Source organism: Mus musculus, chromosome 10 (genome assembly GCF_000001635.26).
Source record: "Mus musculus strain C57BL/6J chromosome 10, GRCm38.p6 C57BL/6J".
NCBI classification, from domain to species: Eukaryota; Metazoa; Chordata; class Mammalia; order Rodentia; family Muridae; genus Mus; species Mus musculus.
In genome coordinates, this window is record NC_000076.6 from 82,833,951 (window position 1) to 82,844,176 (window position 10,226).

The following is a 10,226-nucleotide window of genomic DNA, read 5'->3' on the forward strand; positions in this document are numbered from 1 at the left end:
CAGGCTCCACCAGTGCTTCTGCAGACCTCAGAGCCTGGCGGCTGGCCTCATAAACAGCCGTGCGGTGGACACTCTACTAAGGTAAGGCTGTCACCCAGGGTGATGAGAAAGGGCTGGGGATCTGGCAGACTTAGACTTGACGAGCGAAAACAGCTGGGCTGCATCTTTGAAAGAGCATGTGCGTGTGTAACTCTCGTCAAAGGAATCGTGGATATTGATTTGAGTGGTTGTTCTCTGAGCCTTTTCACAGTACAGTGTGGTAAGTCACAGAGGCCAGGGGGCTGGGGCTGGGGTTTGCTTCACATATTCTCTGATCTTGTTGCTAGGGAATATTTCCTAAGGTTTTGGGTTGCTTTTGGCTTTTTCTTAATGAGCTCTTCTTGTGGGGCAAGTGACTTTACAGAGAGCCTGTGTCTTTGCTGGGTTTACAATATTAGATTTTTATCAGGGAGAAAGGAACGGTGATCACATTCCAGGGTGGCTGGTTTAATAGAGCTTTGGATTAGCCACAGAGAGAAAGAAGGACAGAGGCGAGGCTTTCAAGACAAACTGGTCTGCTGTGTCAGAGGGAGGCCCAGGGTGCTGAATTGTCACGAGTTCTCACTTTCAGTCAGTGCCCCCTCCCCTCCTACCCCTCTCCTCTCCCGTTTTCCTTCTCCTCCCCAACCCCCAGACCCAAAGGATCAGTTTTTGTCGTTGTCATGCTGAGACAGACCTTAAGATTCTTGTGTAGCCAAGGATGACCTAATCTCGCAAGCTGATGGTTTGTGTGTGTGTGTGTGTTGCTTTGAGATAGGATCTCTATTTTGTGTGTGTGTGTGTGTGTGTGTGTGTGTGTGTGTGTTGCTTTGAGATAGGATCTCTCTATGAAGCCCTGCCTGTTCTGGAACTCCATGTAATCTGGGCTGGCCTCAAACTCACAGATAACCACTTGCCTCTGCCTCTCCCAAGGGCTGGAATTAAAGGTGTGCGCCACTGTGTCTTGGCAAGCCAGTGGTTACTTGAGCCTAACCATCTGCCTGGGTTTGGCCTTAGGAACTGGTGTGTGTTTGCACGATCTTGTTCTCTCCCTACCTTCCCCCCCCCCCACCATGTGTGCATGTGTATACATGCACCTGTGTGTGTGCCTGTGTGTCTATGTGTGTGTGCATGTGTGTTCTTTCCAAGTAAAGAAAAAGGGAAAGTGTCTGGGCCTTGAGAACACCTGTGCTCACTGGAGCCTTTCATCTGTCTCTTGTGATCACAGCCACATCATTGCCACCTGGACCTGGCAGTGATGCTGGGGCAGGGGGCTGCAGTGTATTGAGAATAAGGTTACAGAGGGAGAAGATGTAAGTCCCATCCTGAGGCTCTGTATTCAAACCAAGAAGGTAGAATGTAAAGAGGAAAATGGGGACTGGGGAGATGGCTCGGGCAGTTAAGTGCTTGTCACATAAGCTTGAAGACCTGAGCTCAAACACTCAGCCCCTGTGTACAAAGCCTGATGACATGTGTGACCTAAGAGCTGGGAAAGCAGAGAACCTACACTGATCCTGGGCTGGGTGGCCAGCCATTCTGGCCTAACTGGTGAGCTCTAGAGTCACTGGGAGACTCGGTCTCAAAAAGTGTGGTGGAAGTGGGTGTTGTGGCACACACCTTTAGCTCCAGCACTGGGAGGCAGAGTCAGGTCTATATACTGGGTTCCAGGACAGCCAGAGCTACATAGTGATACCCTATCTCAAAACAGCAGTCATCGACATTATCATCAACAATAACAATAATAAGAAAGAAAGCAAAGAGTGACTGAGGAAGACATTGGACTTTGACCCCTCGCCTCTATACCCACTCGAGCACACAGCCAAACACCACACACACACACACACACACACACACACACACACACACACACACACACACACACAGGGAAGGGGGAGAGGGAGAGAATGGGCATAGACAGGATAACACGCTGAATACTGAGTGAGGGATACAGACAGTACAAGTTATCAGTGTTAGACTAGAGCTGGGAACTAGAAACCTGATGTACAATTCTTCACTGAATTATCTAGCTCTGGTGACGCTGTCTGCTTTGCCTAAAGATCCCCAATTTCTCACCTTAAAAAAAAAAAAAGACAAAAAAAAAAAAACAACCCAAACTTAAGCCTGACGGGCCTAGACTAATGTATTACTGGTTTCTTTCAGTTCTGTAATTACTAAGGTTTCTAATCTTTTTTGTTAACCAAATAATAGGTAAGAGCCTAGACTTCAAAGTTAGAGTTTGGCTCTGAGCTCTGCGGCTTGCCTTTTATTAGCCATGTGACCATGATATGCCTCAGCTTCAACATCAGTAAGTGTGTATAATAATAGTGGTTATGTCATGACTGTAATGTCAAACTTAAGTGAGTTAATACTTATAGAAGCCATAAACATGCCTAGCACATAGAAAATGCCACGGAAGTGTTTGTTAAAAATAAATACAACAACAACCACCACAAACCCTGCTTACTTTTCCTGTTTTCCTATTAGAACTGAAAACCTTGGACTTAATTCCAGTATCTGACTGTTGTGTGAGCTATATGTATGTGTTTGTGCGCGAGTATGTGTGTGGGTATTTGTTCATGTGTGTACGTGTGTGTACACATGTATATGTGCACACACATGTGTATGGAGGCCAGAGGTAGAGATCAGGAGTCTTCCTCAACCGCGTTGACCTTATTTTTTTGGAGCAGGGTCTCTCACTGAACCTGATGCCTAACAGTTGGGTTAGACCAGCTGACCGATGAGCTCCAGGCATCCGTCTGTCTCTATCAGGTATCTGTCTGTCTCTACCCTCACAGTGCTGGAGGTCTTAGACCTTCTCAGCCAGGCTTTTCGGTAGGTGCCGGGGTTGGAACTTGAGTCCTCATGGTTGTACAGCAAGCAGTGTACTGTCTGAGCCACCTCCCCCAATTGCAATTAAAGCCAATCAGCGCCAACTCCAAATACAAGTGATCCTAAGTACAGTAGCCCCGACGGAATGGATCAGAAGCCACCTGCGGAGCTGGCTTGCCTCAAACCTGACCTGTTTGTTGCAGCTTCATGTTAAACTCTGTGAGGAAATCAGAGGGGACCACTTCTGGCCCTGCTCTGGTCTGCTCGGGATGGTGGGTGAACTAGTGATGATCCAGTAGTGGTGGATTCCTAGGGAGCTGGTCCAGGTCCCAGATCTTTGACCTCTAATAGCGCTCACCCTTAGCATCTCGTATCCCTTGATTCTATGCTGCTGCTGCCATTTCCTTGCTCTCCCGGTTAGCCAGGGCTAGCCCTTTTGTTCACCCCAAATCTCTTATGATGAGGGATTTCTCCTGTAAAGCAGTTTTGGTCAAGCACATGCTTAGAAAGTACAGGTTTATGGCAACCTCAATTAGTACCACTATCTGAATAATCCTAGGCAAGCCAACTACCTACTTCTAAAAATATATTTGTTATTATTGTGGGGGGGCATGTGCTTGTAGAAGTCAGAGGACATCTGTGCAGGCAGTTCTCTTCTGCTTCGATTTAGACTGTAAGGAGCAAAACTGAGGTCCTCGGTCGGGAGTGTACTGGCTAGTGCTTGAAGCTGCCTGCCTGTTTTGCTGCTCTAAATATCAGCTCTTTAGTTGTTCTGGGTATACAAACTATTTTCTTCCTCTTCCTCCTCCTCCTCCTTCTCTTCTTCTTCCTTATCCTGTTCCTCCTCGTCCTTTTCTTCTTCAAGACAGTCTCACTATATAGCCTTAGTTGGCCTTTAGTTCAGGACAATCCTTCTGTCTCAGCCTTGCAGCTGGACACCCCTATGCCTAGCTTTAAACAAGCAATTTCCAGATTTATACCAATTAATAATGAAGATTCATTTTCAAGGTCTTTGGCCATGAAGATGGCTAAATATGCCGGGCAGTGGTGGCACATGCCTTTAATCCCAGAGCTTGGGAGGCAGAGGCAGGCAGATTTCTGAGTTCAAGGCCAGCCTGGTCTACAGAATGAGTTCCAGGACAGCCAGGGATACACAGAGAAACTCTGTCCTGAAAAACCAAAAATAAATAAATAAATAAATAAATAAATAAAATAAAGATGGCTAAATACTTCCCCTGGCAGAAATAGTGATTTTTTTCCCTGCAGGGCATGATATTATGTATATAAAAACATAAAATATAAAATAAAGATATAATGTACGTATAGACTTAGCCATTCTTATTAACGTTTTCACTGCTGCTGCTGTTGGTTTTTGAGACATACTATCCCAAAGTGGCTCAGACTGGCTTTCAATTCACAATCATCTTGCTTTTGCCTCCTGAGTTACCTCTAGGTCCACAGTTACATGCCACCACACCCAGCTTTAAAAGTTTAAAAAAAAATGACCTTGAAGTAGAATTTCCCCAAGTTGTTTCCTTCTTAGATTTAATCGTTTCATTTAGCGATTGTGATCTGAGTAAGTCATTGAGGAACTCCTTTTTCATGTTTATGCTTTGTCTGGACATAATCCTAGTCTCCCCGGTGAGCAATATCATTTGCATTAATTCAAGGTGGGAAGTGCGGGTAAGGAAATTGGCTTCCACAGGGATGTAGAGCTCTACTTGTTGCATAACACGTCACCAAGCTTCGAAATAGTCCTACTCAGAAAAGTGGGGTTAAAGTGCAGAGGTCCGCTCTATCTTTTCAGATGCTAGCTGCAGCTCACTGAACATGCGCATCAGTGATGAATCATTACAGAGATGATTCGTAGGTCTACTGCTGTGTTTACTAGCACATTCTAGAACATGTCACTGGCATTATTCAATATAGATCTTTAAATCTTGTAGTATGGAACTATGCTAAACTTCACTAACCCACACAGTAACAGTTTCTTGAGGTGGGGCAGTGTGGACTCTGGAGTCTAAAGATAATATTTTCTCCATCTCACTTAAAAAGTTGTGATACTCACTTTTTGAAGCTCTTTTTACCATCTTCCCTGAAACTAAAAATCTTGTTTGCTTGTTGTTTTGTTTTGCTTTGGTTTTTGAGACAGAGTTCTCTGTGTAGCCCTGGCTGACCTGGAACTCACTTTGTAGACCAGGTTGGCCTCAAACTCAGAAATCTGCTTGCCTCTGCCTCCCGAGTGCTGGGACTAAAGGCATGTGCCACCACGCCCGGCTTGCTTGCTTGTTTTTTTAAAAGTAACAGCCTATATACTTTTTGTTTCTAAAAGGCTAAGGATGTCGCAAGAGTCTGTGGTCTCCTTAAGATTATTTTTAATTATATGTACGTGTGTGAGTCTGTATGTAGGTCTGTACACATGAGTGCAGGTACCTACAGAGGCCAGACACATTGGATCCCCTTAGAATTGGAGTTACAGGTTGTGAGCTGGCAGATGTATGCTAGGAACCAAACCTACATGCTCTTAACCACTGAGCCAGTCTCTCCAGACCGCAAGTCTGTGGTCTCATGTGATAGCAACACGTTTTATTTGTTCACTGCCTATTGTTTGTTTGAGATGGGGGTGGGGGTCTCTTGTGTAGCCCAGCCTGGCCTTGAAGTGTCTATGTAGCTGAAACTGGCTTTGAAGTCCTGGCCACCCTGCCTCCACATCCCAAGTTCTGGGATTCCATATATATACCACTTTTACACTTCAATCTTAGAAAGTGGCCACTGGAAACGATTTGACTTTTGCCCCAGGAGATTCCTAGTTCCAGCCTTCTGTGCCCCATTTCCTGGCTAGCCATTCTTCAGAAGGAATTTCTCCCCTTAAATGTATGCTGTTGAGGGAGGTGAAGTGGGACTAGACTCGGGTGTCATCTAAGCGCCAGAGGGACGCCTCCAAGGTGGTGAGTCTGCGCCCTTTCTCCCATCTCTATCACGATGTTGTAGTACTTGCTCGGGCAGCGTATGCTACCCTGCTTCCGTACAAGAAGTTGGCTGTGTGCGTGGTTGAATTTAGAATAGGGCAGGAATGTATTCTCTCTCTCACTTTATTTTATCACGTAAAAAGTAATATTTCTATTTATGTGTAAGTGTGCGTGTGTGTGTGTGTGTGCCATGTGTGTGTGTGCCATGTGTGTGTGGGTGCCATGTGTGGGTGCCATGTGTGTGTGGGTGCCATGTGTGTGGGTGCCATGTGTGTGTGGGTGCTGTGTGTGTGTGTGCCATGTGTGGGTGCCATGTGTGTGGGTGCCATGTGTGTGTGTCTGCCATGTGTGTGGGTGCCATGTGTGGGTGCCCAGAAGAAAATGCCAGATTCCTTTGAGCTGGAGGAGTAGGCTGTTGGGAGCCACCAGACTGGGATCCTAGGATCCAACTTCAGATCCTCTAGAAGGGCTGGCAGTGTTCTTAATATTTCCAGCCTCATCCCTCCCTGAATTCTTTTGTGACAGCATCTGGTCTACTGCATACCCCCGGCTAGCTGGCTAGTCTGGAACTGCCTCTTAGACCAGGCTAGCTTGAAACTTGCTGAGATCTCTCTGTCTTTCCCTCCCAAGTACAGAATTAAGGACATGTATAGCATCTTTATTATTGGTATTATTGGTGTGTGTGAGAGAGAGAGAGAGAGAGACAGAGACAGAGACAGAGACAGAGAGACAGAGAGAGAGAGAGAGAGAGAGAGAGAGAGAGAGAGAGAGAGAGAGAGAGAAAATGCTGTTTATGTGCATGCCTGTGGAGGTCAGAAGCAAGCAAGGTTAGGTCCCCTGAAGCTGGAATTACAGGCAGTTGCGAGCTTCCTGTCATGGGTGCTGAGAACTGAGCTCTAATCCCCTGGAAGAGCAGCAAGTATTCCTAACTGCTGAGCTGTCTCTCTAACTCCAGGAATGCAATCTCCTAATTAATGATTTCCGTGAATTCTAGGCACTCTGGTCCTTTAAAAAATTTTATTGTATAATAAAGGGATATGATTCTGAAGTTTCCTAAAGTATTATTGATAGATTATTCCTGGCTTGTCTGTAAATGGTACGGCACAGTCTCTTTTATCACATACTCAAATGATATTTAGTTGTGTAAATTTGGCAAGTGTAACTTTTACTTATTCAATTAAAATTTTGTTTTGTACTATAATACTTTTCACAATGTTGAGCATACATTTTTTATTTGGCTTATTTTGTTTTGTGGCATGTGTATGTGTTGGTGTGTGGTTATGTGTATGTACATGTTTGTGTGTGTGCACATGTGCACATGAGTGTAAGTGTGCATATGTATATAAGCTTTTGTGTGGAGGACAGAGGCCAATGCCTTTCTCAGTCGCTTTCCCCTCATTTCTAGAGATGAGGTCTCACTGAGCCCAGAGTGTGCTGCTTCACTCTCCTGGCTGCCCAGTGAACTCCAGCCAAGTCTGTCTGTCTATCCTATAGCAGCCTTTTACTACTGTACCTAGTTCATTATGCAGGTCTTGGAGATCAGAGCTTAGGTTCTTATGTTGCAGAGCAATTACTTTACCGATTGAGCCATCCCTCAAGACCCTGTTGTGTGTTCTGAGACAGGCTCCTTCTTTATAGCCCATATTGGTTTGGAACTCGCTATGAAGTTCAAACGGACCTTGATCATATTATAATCCTCTTGCTTCACCCTCCCTAGTCCTCGGTTAATAGGTATGCATCACCATACTTGGAAGAGCATATGTTTGTTTGTTTGTTTGTTTTTTAAGAGATGTGTTATTGAAGTCTTCCTGGCCAAAAATAAATAAATATTTTGAATATTTTAAGAATGTGTATACCCCCCTGCCTCAGAATATTATGTAGTGTTTTGGAAACAATAACTATCCTAATGCTTTAAAACAACATGGTCATTATTAAACCCATTTGATGGTGGGGTAGATTGAGTCACCAAACATGTAAAATGACCTTTATGAAGCCACATAGGTAAATCAATACAATAGACTAAAATCAGCATACTTGAAATGAAATTTCAAAGATCACCACCCTCCGTTGGGAGGATCTCTTGAGTTACACAAAAATGAGCTGGGGACGGGGAGGGGAAGGTGACTCCACAAGGGGACGGTCCTTAGCACTAGCCAGACCTTATGAGTTCGATCCCCGGGACCCACCTGACAGAAGGAGAGGAGCCGCTCCTCCCATGGAGTTACTCTGTGACCCCACAGGCACGGTGACACACGTGAGTGCACACATGTGAATAAGGATCTGCGGTTAGCCTTCTCTACTGAGCTGCATGGCGTTTTAGAGAAGGCCGGCCGGCCCCAGAGGAAATCCCAGAGCTGGGAAGGCTCTTGTCTGTTGGGCGTGGCCTCATTTGTCATTCTCCCTCATTTTCCCCAACCTCTTCCAGGTAAAGACATTACTTAGGTCTATATGAGTCCCTTGTTTTGTGCTTCGCCCTGACCAGACAGGTAACAGTATGCTGGCCTTATGAGCTGTGATACTGATTGTGTGCTGTATCTTGTCTCTTCTCCCCCGTGGCGTGTGAGTTTGCTTGTTTGGTTGGTTTTTGTAAGGCTGATACCTCCTCTCTGTGACTGTTAAGAAGGTCTGCCCACAGGAGAGTCACATCCACCCTTAAGCTAGTTCCTGGTCTGGTATTTACTGGCTCTGTAGTGACCTCATAGCTTTTGTAAACCTGTCTTCTAGCAAGTAATTCCGTAAACTATTTGAGTCAAACACGAACTGAGATGGATTCAGGAGTCACGTCAGGGACGTATGAAAATCAGCTAGGCTGAAGCTATGTGGAAGGAGTCGTGAGAAACCGTTTTATGAGTTTACACTCTCTCGGCAAGAACGGTTGGTGGAGGAAAATGGAAAAGCACTACTAAAATCATGGTGCTAATGGCTTCGTTGGTGGGTCAGGATATTCCAAGGACTCAAGCCAAATGCCCAGTGCTCAGAGCCTAGCTAGTAGCCTTTGAGTCTAGTAGCTCAAAGGGCAGCGGAGGCCTGGGCATAGAGTCTATTTAGACTCTAAGGGAGTAAGACAACAGAGAAGGGACTCAGCTAGAGAAGAAATAGATGACAGTCAGGATAGAGGAGTGTTTGGGGGTGAAGTTCATTTCTAGGGTCAGGAGGAAGCCGATGGGTGGCAGTTCCCACAGATGGATCTCCAATGTGGAGAAAGGAAGGTAACGCCTACCAAGGGATAGAGTCAACCGGCATAAACAGTGCTCTTCCCCCACATCCTCTCTGCCAGGGCGAGCACCGGCTGCTGTGGGAACAGAGCAGAGTTTGTAGAGTATGGTTTGCAAAACCCTGAAGGTGTCCATGACCTTTGGTGACCCTCAAATTCAAACCTGTTTTCATAGCAAGATGCTCTCTGCTATCTCTCCTGCTTTGGCCTTGATTGTGTAGAAGCAGCTGTGGTAAAACTGCTCGTAGCTACTAAGTGAGGCGAGGATGCCACCTGCCCGGGAGTCATGGTGTTCCCCACTGAAGCAGGGGAAGATGGTGTCTTCATGAAATGATAAAAGCTACCTTTTGGGGCCGAAGACTTGGCTCAGTGGTTAAGAGTGGCAGGCTGCTCTTCCAGAGGGCCCAGGTTCCATTCCGAGCACCCACATGATGGCTTACATCATTAACATGGCCCTTCCTGTGCCAGAGACTTAGGCATATTCTTGCATATTCTCACACTACGTCTTTGAAATGCCATCAGTGGCGTGGGTGGTGATATCACCTTCTTACGATGAGGAAATGAAAGGTAGAGAGACATTACTGTGCACAGTGGCTAGCTCTCTGGTGAGCACACTGGTGGCTCCCAGTCAGTTCTCTAGCTTCCTCTGGCTGCTTCTTCAGAAACCCTTTGGCCCACCCCACCTGCCTTAGGCATGATGTTTGTGGTACTCGTGCTGTGATAGGTGTTCCCTAAAGTCATGGCGCTTTTGCAACTGGAGGTTGTGCAATAGACCACCGTGCCAGGCACATCTTAGCCATACCTGTGGATGCGCTGCCTCTCGAATGGCTTGTTGATGCAGAAAGCCATGTGTCTGCCTGGGATAGCTTTCTAATGACTTTGGCCTGAACAGGCAGACCCTCAATTAACATCAGTGAACATGAACTTAATTTTGTTGCAGATTGGCTGCCATCTCACAGCTATCAGTGTGGAAAACAGATTTAAAATTTGAGAGTACTTAGGCGACAGTTTCCCCAAAGTATCTGGTCAGACATGTCACCAGCTTGGGGGCTCCAGTATAGCAAGGGGAGAGGGAGGGCCCATTACTTGAGTCCCTTTTCATCTCTGGGTCTCTCATTCTCACTTAGTCCCCCAACAGCCTTATGGAGTTGTTAGACCGAACTCTATTTTACAGAGGGGGAAGGAGATGTGGATGG

At 46.0% G+C, this 10,226-nt stretch overlaps 1 protein-coding gene across 1 annotated transcript in view; it reads left to right on the forward strand.

Annotated features, from left to right (window-relative positions):
* The window catches only part of Txnrd1 (thioredoxin reductase 1), a 63,774-nt gene continuing 53,548 nt past the window's right edge, over positions 1-10,226 (forward strand). The window contains exon 1 of the mRNA NM_001042523.1: positions 1-81. The gene's annotated coding sequence lies outside the window, so the exon portion shown is untranslated. The remainder of the gene's footprint in view (positions 82-10,226) is intronic.